Genomic DNA, 18,750 nt, shown 5'->3' on the forward strand with positions numbered 1-18,750 from the left:
TGAAGGGAGGAAGGTGGGGGGGGAGCCGAAGGGAGGGAGCAAAGAAAAGCTGCGGGTGGAGGAAGGGTGCACGCACCTGGCTTCTTGGCTTGGCTAGGGTAGGGAGAGAGGAGGAGGCGCCCCAAAATATCTGCCCTTTTCTGACTTGGCCGGCCCGCAACGCGTGCGCGCCGCGGCCTCTCTCTGTGCGTGCGTGACGGTGGTGCGGCGTCCGGGCTGGATTCCTTCCTCATGGGCCCCTCCCCTCCCGCGAGACGTGTGCCGCTCGGCTTTGCAACTTCGCAGCGCGCGCGTGTGTTTTTTCTTTCTTTTTTTTTTGGCTACGGACCTTTTCTTTTTTGCGTTGATGAGAAAGGGGTTCCGTGCAAGGTTTGGACAAGAAATTTCCATTTCCAGGGAATTAAACAGCTGGGTTCTCGTGTGAATTTGAACAAGTCGAAATCGTTATCTCTACTCCTAATCTCTACTCCTAATGAAGCAGTTGGTAGGATTGCGTCCACGGTTTATTTTCGTCTGGTTATATTTCGTCTGGTTTATTTTCGTCCGGTTTATTTTCGTCTCATATCCCACCACCATATCTCCTCACATTGATTTTTTTACCCTCACAATAAAAACTTTACTAACTTTTCCAAAGTTTCCTAACTAGACACGTTATAAACGGGCATGTACCGATAGCACGTTATCAATTAATAAAATTTTGTTTTATGACAATCAATTCCAAATCCTAATTTTCCTAATGCATCGATCTTTGCCTTTTTTAAGTAGTTATTTTGATAGGAAGGGTTTAGCCACGAAAATCATCCCTCCATCGTCGGCTGCATCCCTCACCCACGTCGCTGTTGCAGGATCTTCATCCGTCATCCTGAGCAATTGGGGCGGCGATGCGGGCGAGCTTCACGATAGTGGGGAGGACCAGGCCGCGGTGAAGGCAGGTCATGCGCTCCTCACGCTCCACGAACGGAACCTGCGCACGGAGGCGGTAGCGCGGGGTGGCAGCCGGCAATGAGGCGGCCGCGCTACGTGACGAGCTACGGGTCCCCCTTTGTGATGTTTTGGCATCGCTCCTTCATCGCACATCCTCAGGTTCCTCTTGCCCTTCCCTTCCTCTGTCCTCCTCTCCCATCTCTATGCTTTCACGTGCATCCAGTTTTGATTCCTCGTGTGATATATACCAAACATAGGTACGTCAATTCACTTCCTTCCCTTCCCTTGTCCCTCGGTCCCATGCTCGTGGCGCTGAAGTGGTGGCAACAGGCGATGGCGGTGGTGTCGCTGATGGCGGCGAGGACAGCATGTGGCAGCTCCCGAAGCATGAACACGACCGCACCTCGGGCCTGCCGTCTGCCAAGATATGGGTGAGTTCTCGTGCTGCCAACCATAAACCCTCATGTCCTACAAATTCCTCAAACCCTACCGTCTTGATCCCGTCCACGCTCTGATCCAAAGGACGATGCAGCTCTGGCCGATTGACAATGGAGGTTTGGGATCCTTCCTCTCAGCATCCACTCCTGGAAGAATCAGCGGTGCGCCACGCCGATTGAACCCCGTCGAGATCACTCGCCAAGATTGCTATTCTGAAGTTTATTGTAAAGAAAGTGAAGAGTGAGACAGGATCCGTTTATTTTCAACCGGTTTATTTCCATCAAATTACCCCCACCCCCACGCCCACCCACCGAAACGCGCCCAGCGAACCGGGGAGAGATCCATTGATTTGGCTAAGGTAGGAAAGAATCTATTATTTGTTTGCTAAAGCAAATTGCATTAATGGGAGAGATCCGTTGATTTGGCTAAGGTAGGAAAGAATCTATTATTTGTTTGCTAAAGCAAATTGCATTAATGAAAGAGATCCGTTGATTTGGCTAAGATAGGAAATAATCTATTATTTGTTTTCTAAAGAAAATTGCATTAATGAGAGAGATTTGTTGATTTGGCTAAGATAGGCGGTTTTGAGTAAAGTTATCTTTACTGTAGACATATAATGACAATTAATCAAGTATCAACATCATTGCATGCTTATTGTGTGGAATGTGTGTCCCAATGTTGACAGAAGGTATAAAAAGATTGTCTTGGAATTATTATTGTCTTGGGAAGATATTGCCCTGAATTCTCATTTCTCATCAGAAATTTAGTATCCATTTTCGTTGATCTTATTTGCAACATGTACAAGTCAGTAATAATCTAAGGGGGTGCCCTACCGGAGAAGATTATGATAGTTGGACAAGAAACTTGGTACTGTCGTGTAAGGTAAAGGTAGGAGAAATAGGAGATAAAAGCATGCATGGTGGGAGAAGGAAGTCGAATGTCGCGTGGTAGCTCGGACATGGAGTGTGGAAGAAAGACAATGACGAGATGTATGTATCTACTAGATCATGACCATGAGATATCATCCCATAGAAATGACCTTTGACTCTCATGTCACATGAATTTTCTCTTTGTATATACTCCCTCCGTTCCAAAATAGATGACTCAACTTTATACTAACTTTAGTATAAAGTTGAGTCATCTATTTTGGAACGGAGGGAGTATATATTTGTTAATCCGTGGCAACGCACGGACACTTAGCTAGTATAGTTGTATGTTTGACTACCAATTCTCGCTTCTTTTTTTTTGGTTGGCTTGGGCTCAGATGTTTCTTTCTTGTGGCCATCTGAAGGCATCGCTTCCAAACTGGAATCGCATCTCACTTGCATGTTTATCTTGTTCCTCGAGGATTTGCGTACATCTCACTCTATGTATTGGTTAGCGACTACAGATCGCATTTGTCTTGCTTTGAATATCGCGATATGCCGATGTGCCAAGCTAGTTGATTGTGATCTTTTGTTTGTGAATGTTTGAACCGCAGAAGAAAAAAAATACGTTTTACATCAAATGTATTGTTTTGCGAGCAATTTCAAGCGGTATTCTGCCTTGTTAAGCGTTTCACGTCCTAACTTGACATCTGCATGTCACACTAGTTAGTTTGTCCATTTTCCTTTTCCAAAGAAATATAAACTTAGAATTTTTTATATTATTTTCAGTCCAATTCCACATAAAACCAGAGGCATCACATGACAATACATCTCCAACGGATAAGCAAACAACTATCAACAAAAAGGAAAATGAATACATGTAATGCTTCGTAACCATCTATGGTTATTGAATCCCTCTGGTCAACCTTGTATTTGACTTCGTATGTAACAACTGTGCTAATTTCATGCATTTTCCTGACATCGTGCTTTATTTGGGTTCACGAAAAGTCTTTAAAATGCAAGACTCGAATTATTTCGAACATGTGTCCACCACCTTCCTGCACCGAGTCTTCTTTTAAGAAGTCTCGCAATACATGAATAATGCAAGCAAACATGTAGACATATGAGTGTGTCTACGATACAGTGCTATTATCAAGTGCAATATATTCCATATGATCATTTTCTCTTTAGATCTTTGTTTGGAAAATCAAATGATTGTCATGTTGGTGTATGTAGTCTTCACATGCGCCCATGCTTGTTCATTTCCTCTAGTCAAACTTGCTTTCCCATTTGCAATGTACATTCAAACATAATACAGATGACGGAGCGGAAATTCATCAGTACCCTTAGGCGGCGAACGTGGCCACAAGTACCAGAACGGAGACTGCACACAGAGTTTACCCAGGCTCGGGCCTCCGGGAAGGAGGGTAATACCCTATGTCCTGCTTTGTGTTTGAATTCATGATGGAACACCTTGTGCAAGGGAGTACAATGGGGGATATGTATTTGTTGGGGAACGTAATAATTTCAAAAAAATTCCTACGCACACGCAAGATCATGGTGATGCATAGCAACGAGAGGGGAGAGTGTTGTCTACGTACCCTCGTAGACCGGAAGCGGAAGCGTTAGCACAACGCGGTTGATGTAGTCGTACGTCTTCACGGCCCGACCGATCAAGTACTGAAACTACGACACCTCCGAGTTCTAGCACACGTTCAGCTCGATGACGATCCCCGGACTCCGATCCAGCAAAGTGTCGGGGAAGAGTTTCGTCAGCATGACGGCGTGGTGACGATCTTGATGTTCTACCGTCGCGGGGCTTCGTCTAAGCACTGCTACAATATTATCGAGGATCATGGTGGAGGGGGGCACCGCACACGGCTAAGAGAACGATCACAAAGATCAACTTGTGTGTATAGAGGTGCCCCCCTGCCCCCGTATATAAAGGAGCAAGGGGGGAGGCCGGCCGGCCCTTGGGGCGCGCCAAGGAGGGGGGAGTCCTCCTCCTAGTAGGAGTAGGACTCCCCTTTCCTAGTCCAACTAGGAAGAGAGAAGGGGGAAGGAAAGAGAGGGAGAGGGAAAGAGGGGCCGCGCCCCCCTCCCCTAGTCCAATTCGGACTCCCCATGGGAGGGGGCGCGCCACCTCCTGGGCTGCTGCCGTCTCTCTCCCCTCAGGCCCATTAAGGCCCAATACTTCCCCGGGGGGTTCCGGTAACCCTTCCGGCACTCCGGTTTTCTCCGAAATTACCTGAAACACTTCCGGTGTCCGAATATAGCCGTCCAATATATCAATCTTTATGTCTCGACCATTTCGAGACTCCTCGTCATGTCCGTGATTATATCCGGGACTCCGAACAACCTTTGGTACATCAAAAATATAAACTCATAATGAAACTATCATCGCAACGTTAAGCGTGCGGACCCTACAGGTTCGAGAACAATGTAGACATGACCGAGACACGTCTCCGGTCAATAACCAATAGCGGAACCTGGATGCTCATATTGGCTCCTACATATTCTACGAAGATCTTTATCGGTCAGACCGCACAACAACATACGTTGTTCCCTTTGTCATCGGTATGTTACTTGCCCGAGATTCGATCGTCGGTATCTCAATACCTAGTTCAATCTCGTTATCAGCAAGTCTCTTTACTCATTCCGTAATACATCATCTCGCAACTAACTCATTAGTTACATTGCTTGCAAGGCTTAAGTGATGTGCATTACCGTGAGGGCCCAGAGATACCTCTCCGACAATCGGAGTGACAAATCCTAATCTCGAAATACGCCAACCCAACATGTACCTTTGGAGACACCTGTAGAGCACCTTTATAATCACCCAGTTACGTTGTGACATTTGGTAGCACACAAAGTGTTCCTCCGGCAAACGGGAGTTGCATAATCTCATAGTCACAGGAACATGTATAAGTCATGAAGAAAGCAATAGCAACATACTAAACGATCGGGTGCTAAGCTAATGGAATGGGTCATGCCAATCACATCATTCTCCTAATGATGTGATCCCGTTAATCAAATGACAACACATGTCTATGGTTAGGAAACATAACCATCTTCGATTAACGAGCTAGTCAAGTAGAGGCATACTAGTGACGTTTTAGTTTGTCTATGTATTCGCACAAGTATTATGTTTCCGGTTAATACAATTCTAGCATGAATAATAAACATTTATCATGATATAAGGAAATAAATAATAACTTTATTATTGCCTCTAGGGCATATTTCCTTCAGTCTCTCACTCGCACTAGAGTCAATAATCTAGATTACATAGTAATGATTCTAACACCCATGGAGCCTTGGTGTTGATCATGTTTTGCTCGTGGAAGAGGCTTAGTCAATGGGTCTGCTACATTCAGATCCGTATGTATCTTGCAAATCTCTATGTCTCCCACCTGGACTAGATCCCGGATGGAATTGAAGCATCTCTTGATGTGCTTGGTTCTCTTGTGAAATCTGGATTCCTTTGCCAAGGCAATTGCACCAGTATTGTCACAAAAGATTTTCATTGGACCTGACGCACTAGGTATGACACCTAGATCGGATATGAACTCCTTCATCCAGACTCCTTCGTTTGCTGCTTCTGAAGCAGCTATGTACTCCGCTTCACATGTAGATCCCACCACGACGCTTTGTTTAGAACTGCACCAACTGACAGCTCCACCGTTTAATGTAAATACATATCCGGTTTGCGACTTAGAATTGTCCGGATCAGTGCCAAAGCTTGCATCAACGTAACCATTTACGATGAGCTCTTTGTCACCTCCATATACGAGAAACATATCCTTAGTCATTTTCAGGTATTTCAGGATGTTCTTGACCGCTGTCCAGTGATCCACTCCTGGATTACTTTGGTACCTCCCTGCTAGACTTATAGCAAGGCACACATCAGGTCTGGTACACAGCATTGCATACATGATAGAGCCTATGGCTGAAGCATAGGGAACATCTTTCATTTTCTCTCTATCTTCTACAGTGGTCGGGCATTGAGTCTTACTCAACTTCACACCTTGTAACACAAGCAAGAATCCTTTCTTTGCTTGATCCATTTTGAACTTCTTCAAAACTTTGTCAAGGTATGTGCTTTGTGAAAGTCTAATTAAGCGTCTTGATCTATCTCTATAGATCTTAATGCCCAATATGTAAGAAGCTTCACCGAGGTCTTTCATTGAAAAACTCTTATTCAAGTATCCCTTTTTATGCTATCCAGAAATTCTATATCATTTCCGATTAGTAATATGTCATCCACATATAATATCAGAAATGCTATAGAGCTCCCACTCACTTTCTTGTAAATGCAGTCTTCTCCAAAAGTCTGTACAAAACCAAATGCTTTGATCACACTATCAAAGCGTTTATTCCAACTCCAAGAGGCTTGCACCAGTCCATAAATGGATCGCTGGAGCTTGCATACTTTGTTAGTTCCCTTTGGATCAACAAAACCTTCCGGCTGCATCATATACAACTCTTCTTCCAGAAATCCATTCAGGAATGCAGTTTTGACATCCATATGCCAAATTTCATAATCATAAAATGCGGCAATTGCTAACATGATTCGGACAGACTTAAGCATCGCTACGGGTGAGAAGGTCTCATCGTAGTCAATCCCTTGAACTTGTCGAAAACCTTTTGCGACAAGTCGAGCTTTGTAGACAGTAACATTACCGTCAGCGTCAGTATTCTTCTTGAAGATCCATTTATTCTCAATTGCTTGCCGATCATTGGGCAAGTCAACCAAAGTCCACACTTTGTTCTCATACATGGATCCCATCTCAGATTTCATGGCTTCAAGCCATTTTGCGGGATCTGGGCTCACCATCGCTTCTTCATAGTTCGCAGGTTCATCATGATCTAGTAGCATGACTTCCAGAACAGGATTACCGTATCACTCTGGTGCGGATCTTACTCTGGTTGATCTACGAGGTTCAATAGTAACTTGTTCTGAAGTTTCATGATCATCATCATTAACTTCCTCACTAATTGGTGTAGGTGTCACAGAAACCGATTTCTGTGATGTACTACTTTCCAATAAGGGAGCAGGTACAGTTACCTCATCAGGTTCTACTTTCCTCCCACTCACTTCTTTCGAGAGAAACTCCTTCTCTAGAAAGGATCCACTCTTAGCAACAAATGTCTTGCCTTCGGATCTGTGATAGAAGGTGTACCCAACTGTCTCCTTTGGGTATCCTATGAAGACACATTTCTTCGATTTGGGTTCGAACTTATCAGGTTGAAGTTTTTTCACATAAGCATCGCAGCCCCAAACTTTTAGAAACGACAACTTTGGTTTCTTGCCAAACCACAGTTCATAAGGCGTCGTCTCAACGGATTTTGATGGTGCCCTATTTAACATGAATGCGACCGTCTCTAAAGCATAACCCCAAAATGATAGCGGTAAATCTGTAGGAGACATCATAGATCGTACCATATCAAGTAAAGTACGATTACGACGTTCGGACACACCATTACGCTGTGGTGTTCCGGGTGGCGTGAGTTGCGAAACTATTCCGCATTGTTTCAAATGTATACCAAACTCGTAACTCAAATATTCTCCTCCACGATCAGATCATAGAAACTTTATTTTTTTGTTACGATGATTTTCAACTTCACTCTGAAATTCTTTTTACTTTTCAAATGTTTCAGACTTATGTTTCATTAAGTAGATATACCCATATCTGCTTAAATCATCTGTGAAGGTGAGAAAATAACGATATCCGCCACGAGCTTCAACATTCATTGGACCACATACATCTGTATGTATGATTTCCATCAAATCTGTTGCTCTCTCCATAGTACCAGAGAACGGCGTTTTAGTCATCTTGCCCATGAGGCACGGTTCGCAAGTACCAAGTGATTCATAATCAAGTGGTTCCAAAAGTCCATTAGTATGGAGTTTCTTCATGCGCTTTACACCGATATGACCTAAACGGCAGTGCCACAAATAAGTCGCATTATCATTATCAACTCTGCATCTTTTGGCTTCAACATTATGAAAATGTGTATCACTACTATCGAGATTCATCAAAAATAGACCACTCTTCAAGGGTGCATGACCATAAAAGATATTACTCATATAAATAGAACAACCATTATTCTCTGATTTAAATGAATAACCGTCTCGCATCAAACAAGATCCAGATATAATGTTCATGCTTAACGCTGGCACCAAATAACAATTATTTAGGTCTAATACTAATCCCGATGGTAGATGTAGAGGTAGCGTGCCGACTGCGATCACATCGACTTTGGAACCATTTCCCACGCGCATCGTCACCTCGTCCTTTGCCAGTGTTCGCTTAATCCGTAGTCCCTATTTCGAGTTGCAAATATTAGCAACAGAACCAATATCAAATCCCCAGGTGCTACTGCAAGCTCTAGTAAGGTACACATCAATAACATGTATATCACATATACCTTTGTTCACCTTGCCATCCTTCTTATCCACCAAATACTTGGGGCAGTTCCGCTTCCAGTGACCAGTCTGCTTGCAGTAGAAGCACTCAGTTTCAGGCTTAGGTCCAGACTTGGGTTTCTTCTCCTGAGCAGCAACTTGCTTGCTGTTCTTCTTAAAGTTCCCCTTCTTCTTCCCCTTGCCCTTTTTCTTGAAACTAGTGGTCTTGTTGACCATCAACACTTGATGCTCCTTCTTGATTTCTACCTCCGCAGCTTTTAGCATTGCAAAGAGCTCGGAAATTGTTTTATCCATCCCTTGCATATTATAGTTCATCACGAAGCTCTTGTAGCTAGGTGGAAGTGATTGGAGAATTCTGTCAATGACGCAATCATCCGGAAGATTAACTCCCAGTTGAATCAAGTGACTATTATATACCCAGACATTTTGAGTATATGCTCACTGACAGAACTGTTCTCCTCCATCTTGCAGCTATAGAACTGATTGGAGATTTCATATATCTCAATCCGGACATTTGCTTGAAATATTAACTTCAACTCCTGGAACATCTCATATGCTCCATGACGTTCAAAATGTCGTTGAAGTCCTGGTTCTAAGCCGTAAAGCATGGCACATTGAACTATCGAGTAGTCATCAGCTTTGCTCTGCCAGACATTCTTAACGTCGTCAGTTGCATCAGCAGCAGGCCTGGCACCCAGCGGTGCTTCTAGGACGTAATTCTTCTGTGCAGCAATGAGGATAATCCTCAAGTTACGGACCCAGTCCGTGTAATTGCTATCATCATCTTTCAACTTTGCTTTCTCAAGGAATGCATTAAAATTCAACGGAACAACAACACGGGTCATCTATCTACAATTAAACATAAACAAACAAGATACTATCAGGTACTAAGTTCATGATAAATTTAAGTTCAATTAATCATATTACTTAAGAACTCCCACTTAGAAAAACATCCCTCTAATATTCTAAGTGATCACGTGATCCAAATCAACTAAACCATAATCGATCATCACGTGAAATGGAGTAGTTTTCAATGGTGAACATCACTATGTTGATCATATCTACTATATGATTCACGCTCGACCTTTCGGTCTCAGTGTTCCGAGGCCATATTTGCATATGCTAGGCTCGTCAAGTTTAACCTGAGTATTCTGCGTGTGCAAAACTGGCTTGCACCCGTTGTAGATGGATGTAGAGCTTATCACACCCGATCATCACGTGGTGTCTGGGCACGACGAACTTTGGCAACGGTGCATACTCAGGGAGAACACTTTTATCTTGAAATTTAGTGAGAGATCATCTTATAATGCTACCGTCAATCAAAGCAAGATAAGATGCATAAAAGATAAACATCACATGCAATCAATATAAGTGATATGATATGGCCATCATCATCTTGTGCTTGTGATCTCCATCTCCGAAGCATCGTCATGATCACCATCGTCACCGGCGCGACACCTTGATCTCCATCGTAGCATCGTTGTCATCTCGCCAATCTTATGCTTCTACGACTATCGCTACCGCTTAGTGATAAAGTAAAGCATTACAGTGCGATTGCATTGCATACAATAAAGCGACAACCATATGGCTCCTGCCAGTTGCCGATAACTCGGTTACAAAACATGATCATTTCATACAATAAAATTTAGCATCATGTCTTGACCATATCACATCACAACATGCCCTGCAAAAACAAGTTAGACATCCTCTATTTTGTTTGTTGCAAGTTTTACGTGGCTGCTTCGGGCTTAAGCAAGAACCAATCTTACCTACGCATCAAAACCACAATGATAGTTTATCAAGTTGGTGATATTTTAACCTTCACAAGGACCGGGCGTAGCCACACTCAGTTCAACTAAACTTGGAGAAATTGACACCCGCCAGCCACCTGTGTGCAAAGCACGTCGGTAGAACCAGTCTCACGTAAGCGTACACGTAATGTCGGTCCAAGCCGCTTCATCCAACAATACCGCCGGACCAAAGTATGACATGCTGGTAAGCAGTATGACTTATATCGCCCACAACTCACTTGTGTTCTACTCGTGCATATAACATCAACACATAAAACCTAGGCTCGGATGCCACTGTTGGGGAACGTAGTAATTTCAAAAAATTTCCTACGCACACGCAAGATCATGGTGATGCATAGCAACGAGAGGGGAGAGTGTTGTCTACGTACCCTCGTAGACCGGAAACGGAAGCGTTAGAACAATGCGGTTGATGTAGTCGTACGTCTTCACGGCCCGATCGATCAAGTACCGAAACTACGGCACCTCCGAGTTCTGGCACACGTTCAGCTCGATGACGATCCCCTGACTCCGATCCAGCAAAGTTGTAACACCCCGGTGTATTGATGCTACAGTAACCCCTGGGGTTAAGTTAATCTTTTTGCTAAACATGTGCTTGATCATTATTGTCTCATGTTCTTTCACATTACAGTTGAATTCAAATTCAAATTTTGTGTGAAATTCAAAATGCTCAGACATGAAAACAAAAATGTTCATCATGTGGAGAATAATCCACAACTAATATTGGTGGTGAACCAACATTTTTTTGCAAAAGGTTTAAGTGGCCTAAGCTACTTAAAACAGTGACCTAAGAAATAAATTAAATGCCTTTTTAATTTATAAAAATGGCAGACTATTTCTAAAGCCTCACAATCTTTTTTTTGGCAGTGATCAATAATTATTTGAAATTGTTTTGGCCAGTGGCATAATTTTGCAAAGTCAATAGTGGCTAAAGGCAAATGCAAAGGTTGCAAAAAAAAAGAAAAGAAAAGGAGAAAAGGAAAAAGCAGAGGGGAGAGAAAGCCCCTGCCCCACTTGGGCTTCGGCCCACCCGCGCTAGCTAGCCTAGCTAGGCCGGCCCATGCCCCCTTCCCGGTCGCTCTCCCCTCCCTCCTGTTCCCCCGGTGTGCACCGCTACAGGGGCTCGTCGCCGCCCGACCACCTCGCCGGCAACGCCGCGGGTGGATAAGAGCCTCCCCCTTCGGCTCCTCGAGACCTCCCCCACCTACCTCCACCCACTCCTAGATTCCCCTCGCCCTCTCCGCCTGCTCGTTGCCTCTCCCCTTCGTTCCCCATCCACCTCCGGGCGCCACCGTCGCCGCATCTTTGTCATCTCCGCGGTCACCGTGCCTTCGACGCGGCCTGGCCGTGCTCTTCAGCATCGCCGTGGACTTCTGCGTCCTCTGGAGCCGCTGGAGGGAGCCGAGGAGCTTTGCGTCGCCGAACACGTCGATGTCTTCCTCGGGCCGCCGGCGATCCCCTTCCACCCCGGCGAGCTCTGCTGCTCCTAAACCACCAAGGGTCTTTCATGACCGCTCGGTGAGCTCCACACCTTCCTTCCCGTCCTCTTTGCGCTACCTGTCGCTGCCCGTAGCCGCCGCGCCATGTTTACCCGAACGGAGCTCCGCCGATGTTGCTGCTGCTATCGCCACAGACGCTGTCGAGCTCGGCTGAGCTCGCAGTCGTGCTCGCCGTAGCCGTAGGATTCAAATGCGCCACCTGCCGCTGCTCTCCGTGCTCGGGGTCGTTGTTTCCATGCTCACCCGCACGTCGCCGTCGCCTGCGCTCGTCGCCGGCGTGCCTTCGATGGCCAAATGGTCACGGGCCAGCGCCCATTGCACTCGCGGCTTCACGTATGTCACGTCCGGCCTCTCAGTTTGCTCGCTAACGCACTGCAACGTCGTTTCCTCCCGCGCCCGACTCCGGCCGTCCGCCAATGAGCTCGCCGCGCTCAATTCCGGTCATCCCTGCCGCCACGATCACCACCGCTGGACGCGGCGCAGCCGTAGCTCTCGAACGCGCCCGACAACTCGATGAACGGTGCCCTGTAGGTGGTTTCCGGCCACCTCCCGAGCCGCGCCGCCGCATTCTGCCTCGCCGGCGTCGCTCCGGCGCCATCCGCCGACGTGGCTGGGCGGGCCCCATCCCTGGCTCGCTGCTAGTGGACCCTGGTGGCCCCGTTGACTGGGTTGACCCAGTCAACAGCTGACTGGGCAGCCCAGTGCCATTGACATGCAGGCCCCACCGTATAATTAGGTTAACTAAATGTTTTTTTAAATAAAAGTAATTAGTAATCTAACCTTTCACTGACATGTGGGGCCCAGTAGCTAATTAACCTCTGGATTAGTTTAATTTACTGTTATAGTTAACCGAGGCTGACATGTGGGCCCATAACCCACGGGTTAGTTTGACCTGGTCAGCCAGTCTGTCGACCGCTGACGTCATCAGCACGTCATGCTGACGTCATTTTATCTTTTCTATTATTTTAAATAATTCCAGAAAATGCTTTAATCTTTGAATAATCATAGAAAATAAACCGTAACTCGGATGAAAATGTTTTCTATATGAAAGTTGCTCAGAAAAATCCAACGAATCCGAATATGCGGTCCGTTCATCTGTCACATGCCCATAGCATGCTGAACATGGAACTTTCCCCCTCCGGTCATCTGTCTGACACAGGTCCGGAACCGAGAACACCTTCCCGGTTGAATTCCCCCTTCACCTATAACGTCTAGGACCGCGTTAGAGCACGCTTAGCGCTACGTATCGTCATGTCATGCTTAGTGTTACCTCTGTTTGCTATGTATTTACTGTTTCTTCCCCCTCTTCTCCCTGGTAGACCCCGAGGCCGCTGATGCCCCGATGATCGACTACGTCGTCGACAATGACCCCTCCTTGCCAGATCAACCAGGCAAGCCCCCCCTTTGATCATCCCGATATCGCCCATTCCATTCTCTCATGCTTGCATTAGATTTTGCTACTGTTATTGTTTGCACCTATTCTGATGCATAGCCTGCTTTTGTATCTGCTGTTGAACCTTACCTGCTTATCCTAAACTGCTTAGTATAGGTTGGTTAGTGATCCATCAGTGACCCCCACCTTGTCCTTGTTGCCCCTGCTTCATTATTGAAGACCCGATCAACGGGATTGAAGACCAGGCCCCGGCACCGCACATCACTTTCCCCTTAGTTGCTCGACATTGCTGGGTTACTATCGAGTGCCGAGGGTGAGACCTCTACAACACTTCTGATGTTAACCCTGTAGTGTAGCTATTCGGTCGTGGTCATCGAGGGTGATTCCGCCTTAACCACTTCCGATATGACTCTGTCGTGCAACCCCTCAAGTGTGAACCTCGGGGGTGATTCCTCTTACGTTCACCTTGATGATTACATTGAGTGGAATTCACCGAGGGTGATTCCTCGGGTTTTCCCCTTAATGTTTGGACACACGGATACTTGGACTTTACCACTGTTACTTGGAAAGACGGGTCGACCCTGAGGGGTACCCGCGCGAGCTTAATTGCGAGTGATGAGGAGTCGGGTTGACCTGGAGGGTGCCCGCGAGATAATTACGAGGCGTGGTCGGGCATTCCTAGCCCTTGCCACAAGTCCTCGAGACGGGGCAACGGGGTCACATCTTTCGTGAGTCTCTGCTTGTTACCGCGCGTTCCTAATCCACTACGATTTGGATCTTTGATCCGAGGGGCCTCTGGCCTGATAGCACTAACCATCACGTGGGCATAGTATGGGCGTTCTGCGTCGTATACATCAGCCGAAGCTTAATAGACGTCAGCGACTGAGTGGCGCGCGCCGGGTTGGACTACGTAAGCGCCTGCCTTGTTGAAGGAGGTAGCTAGGTCTGCTCACCGGCCGCGTACGCAACGTGCAGGAGTTTCCGGGAGATGGCCCATGACCCCTGGGGGCATAGGTTTAGTCTGGCGTGCTGGCCTCTCTATTAAGTCTAGGTCGGGTTGTGGCGTATTGTTTGGCCGAGGCCGGGCATGACCCTGGAAAGTGTGTCCGGCCGGAGTTAAGCGAGCGTGGTGGGTAAGTTGGTGCACCCCTGCAGGGAAGAAAACATCTATCGATAGCCTGTCCTACGGTAACGGACACTTGGAGTTGTATCCCGATCGATACAACTAGAACTGGATACTTGTGATGAGAATTGGATTGTGATGAGAAATGGATAGTACGGCTCTGGGATTTCTTTCTTGCAGGGAGTCGAGAAAGGATCTCGGGCCGAGGTTGATAACACGACTACTACTTTACTTTATGCTACTCTACTCCCTCCTGTTTGCTGCAAGATGGTGGTTTCCAGAAGATGCTAGTCTTCGATAGGACTAGACCTTCTCTCTATTCTGGCATTTCTGCAGCCCAGTCCACATATACAGCCTTCCTTTGATAATGTTGCATATGTAGTGTAGATCCTTGCTTGCGAGTACTTTGGATGAGTACTCACGGTTGCTTTGCTACCCCCCTTTTCCCCTTTCTTTCTTCTTTCTGGTTGTTGCAACCAGATGGTGGAGTCCAGGAGCCAGATGCCACCTTTGACGACTACTACTACACCGAGGGCGTCTTGTACCACGTGACGGAGACCATCGATGACCAGGAGTAGTTAGGAGGCTCCCAGGCAGGAGGCCTTGCCTTTTCGATCGATGTTGCTTTTATGCTAGCCTTCTTAAGGCAAACTTGTCTAACTTATGTCTGTACTCAGATATTGTTGCTTCCGCTGACTCTTGTGTATTCGAGCTTATGTATTCGAGCCCTCGAGGCCCCTGGCTTGTAATATAAAGCTTGTATTATTTTAATTTGTGTCTAGAGTTGTGTTGTGATATCTTCCTGTGAGTCCTTGATCTTGATCGTACACATTTGCGTGTATGATTAGTGTACGATTGAATCGAGGGCGTCACAAGTTGGTATCAGAGCCGACTGCGTGTAGGTAGCCCCCTTTCCAACTCCTTGGCCGAAGTTGAGTCTAGTCACTGAAAACTTTTACTAACATTGGCTGTGTGGCTTACGGGCCCACATCGCCATTGGGTGGTATTAGCATCTTTTACTCCTCGTCTATACTCTGGGACTCTGAACTCTCTTCTACTCGGGTTAAACGAATTTACTAACATTAGGATCCCGTGACCACATTCACCCCGAAGTTGGATGAAGCCATAGTTATTCCTTAGAATAGCATTTTGAGTAGTGCACACCCTGTCGTGTTGACTACGGAGTGGAATCCATCGTACCTCCTTCATTATGCATGTTTTCATCATGAATGATCCTTATCTTTGCAAATGCTCAATGCTGAACTACCCCTGTTACATGTTAGCAGGATGGTTAGACCCGCTGGTCGTGGCTGTGGTGCCAATGACCCACCACTGCCTGAATTCTTTACTGGAATGATGCAATAGTTTGAGTTAACTCGCTAGTTCATGGAAGGAATGATGGCTCAGTTTCTCGTCCGAACATGAATCAACATCCAACCCGAGTAACTCTGCAGGACTTCATGCGCCTCAACCCAACTATCTACCGCAGCTCAACTCAACCCCTTGATGCTGATGACTGGCTCCGCGACATCACATATGAAATGGAGTCTGCTAGTGTTGCCCCTGCCAGCTATGTCACCTTCGCATCTTTCTTTCTGAAGGGTCCTGCTGCTCAATGGTGGGACAGCCACAGGCGTACCCTACCTGCTGGAACGGTCATTACTTGGCCGGATTTCCAAGCTGCCTTCCGTGCCCGTTTCATTCCTCAAGGAACCATGGACAGGAAGAAGCGAGAGTTCCGCAACCTCACCCAAGGCAACAAGACTGTAGATGCTTATCAACGGGAATTTCTGGACTTGTCACGTTATGCTGAAGAAGACATTGCAACTGATGCTCGTAAGCAAGAGAAGTTTCGTGATGGACTTCACCCTGATATCAAGCTAGCATTGCTCGTTCATGACTTTGCCGACTTCGCCACCTTGGTGAACAAGGCTATTCAGGTTGAGACTGGTCTTCAGGAACACCAGGGATCCCTCAGGCGTAGCCGTGACGCTGGCCCATCTTCGGGCCCGTCAGCGCAGAAGCGTCGGATATGGATTCGCCACAGCATGTATCGTCCAACTGCACCTGCACCAAGACAGTCCTATGTTGCACCTCGTCTGCCTCCTCAACCGCAGAGGCAGCCCCTTCGGGCTGTACCACCCCAAGCTTCTGCTCCCAATCCCAATGATGGTCTGTGCTTCATGTTGGAAATATGCCCTAGAGGCAATAATAAAAGCATTATTATTATATTTCCTTGTTCATGATAATTGTCTTTATTCATGCTATAATTGTGTTATTCGGAAATCGTAATACATGTGTGAATAACAGACACCAACATGTCCCTAGTGAGCCTCTAGTTGACTAGCTCGTTGATCAACAGATAGTCATGGTTTCTTGACTATGGACACTGGATGTCATTGATAACGAGATCACATCATTGGGAGAATGATGTGATGGACAAGACCCAATCCTAAACATAGCACAAGATCGTATAGTTCGTTTGCTAGAGTTTTCCAATGTCAAAGTATCTTTTCCTTAGACCATGAGATCGTGTAACTCCCGGATACCGTAGGAGTGCTTTGGGTATGCCAAACGTCACAACGTAACTGGGTGACTATAAAGGTAGACTACGGGCATCTCCGAAAGTGTCTGTTGGGTGACATGGATCAAGACTGGGATTTGTCACTCCATATGACGGAGAGGTATCCCTGGGCCCACTCGGTAATGCATCATCATAATGAGCTCAGAGTGACCAAGTGTCTGGTCATGGGATCATGCATTACGGTACGAGTAAAGTGACTTGCCGGTAACGAGATTGAACGAGGTATTGGGATACCGACGATCGAATCTCGGGCAAGTAACATATCGATAGACAAAGGGAATAGCGTACGGGATTGATTGAATCCTCGACATCGTGGTTCATCCGATGAGATCATCATGGAGCATGTGGGAGCCAACATGGGTATCCAGATCCCGCTGTTGGTTATTGACCGGAGAGTCGTCTCGGTCATGTCTGCTTGTCTCCCGAACCCGTAGGGTCTACACACTTAAGGTTCGGTGACGCTAGGGTTATGAAGATATGTATATGCAGAAACCCGAATGTTGTTCGGAGTCCCGGATGAGATCCCGGACGTCACGAGGAGTTCTGGAATGGTCCGGAGGTAAAGAATTATATATAGGAAGTGCTATTTCTGGCATCGGGACAAGTTTCGGGGTTATCGGTATTGTACCGGGACCACCGGAAGGGTCCCGGGGGTCCACCGGGTGGGGCCACCTGTCCCGGGGGGCCACATGGGCTGTAGGGGGTGCGCCTTGGCCTAGATGGGCCAAGGGCACCAGCCCCTATAGGCCCATGCGCCTAGGGTTTCCACCATGGAAGAGTCCATGTGGTGGAAGGCACCCCTAGGTGCCTTGGGGGGGAGGGAAACCTCCCCTTGGCCGCCCCCCCCTAGTAGATCTCATCTACTAGGGCCGGCGCCCCCCTGGCACCCCTATATATAGTGGGGGGAAGAGGAGGGATTTCACACCAGCCCCTGGCGCCTCCATCTCCCCCCGTTACGTCTCTCCCTCGTAGTCTCGGCGAAGCCCTGCTGCTGTGACGCCCTGCATCCACCACCACGCCGTCGTGCTGCTGGATCTTCATCAACCTCTCCTCCCCCCTTGCTGGATCAAGAAGGAGGAGACGTCTCCCGTCCCGTACGTGTGTTGAACGCGGAGGTGTCGTCCGTTCGGCGCTGGTCATCGGTGATTTGGATCACGTCGAGTACGACTACATCATCACCGTTCTTTTGAACGCTTCCGTGCGCGATCTACAAAGGTATGTAGATGCATCTAATCACTCGTTGCTAGATGAACTCCTAGATGATCTTGGTGAAACGAGTAGGAAATTTTTTGTTTTCTGCAACGTTCCCCAACAGTGGTATCAGAGCTAGGTCTATGCGTAGTTCTTCTTGCGCGAGTAGAACACAATTTGTTGTGGGCGTAGATTTGTCAACTTTCTTGCCGTTACTAGTCCTTTCTTGCTTCAGCGGTATTGTGGGATGAAGCGGCCCGGACCAACCTTACACGTACGCTTACGTGAGACCGGTTCCACCGACTAACATGCACTAGTTGCATAAGGTGGCTGGCGGGTGTCTGTCTCTCTCACTTTAGTTGGAGCGGAATCGATGAACAGGGTCCTTATGAAGGGTAAATAGAAGTTGACAAATCACGTTGTGGCTTTAACGTAGGTAAGAAAACGTGCTTGCTAGAACCCTAATTCAGCCACGTAAAACTTGCAACAACAATTAG

This window comes from Triticum aestivum, chromosome 5A (genome assembly GCF_018294505.1).
Source record: "Triticum aestivum cultivar Chinese Spring chromosome 5A, IWGSC CS RefSeq v2.1, whole genome shotgun sequence".
Classification (NCBI taxonomy): domain Eukaryota; kingdom Viridiplantae; phylum Streptophyta; class Magnoliopsida; order Poales; family Poaceae; genus Triticum; species Triticum aestivum.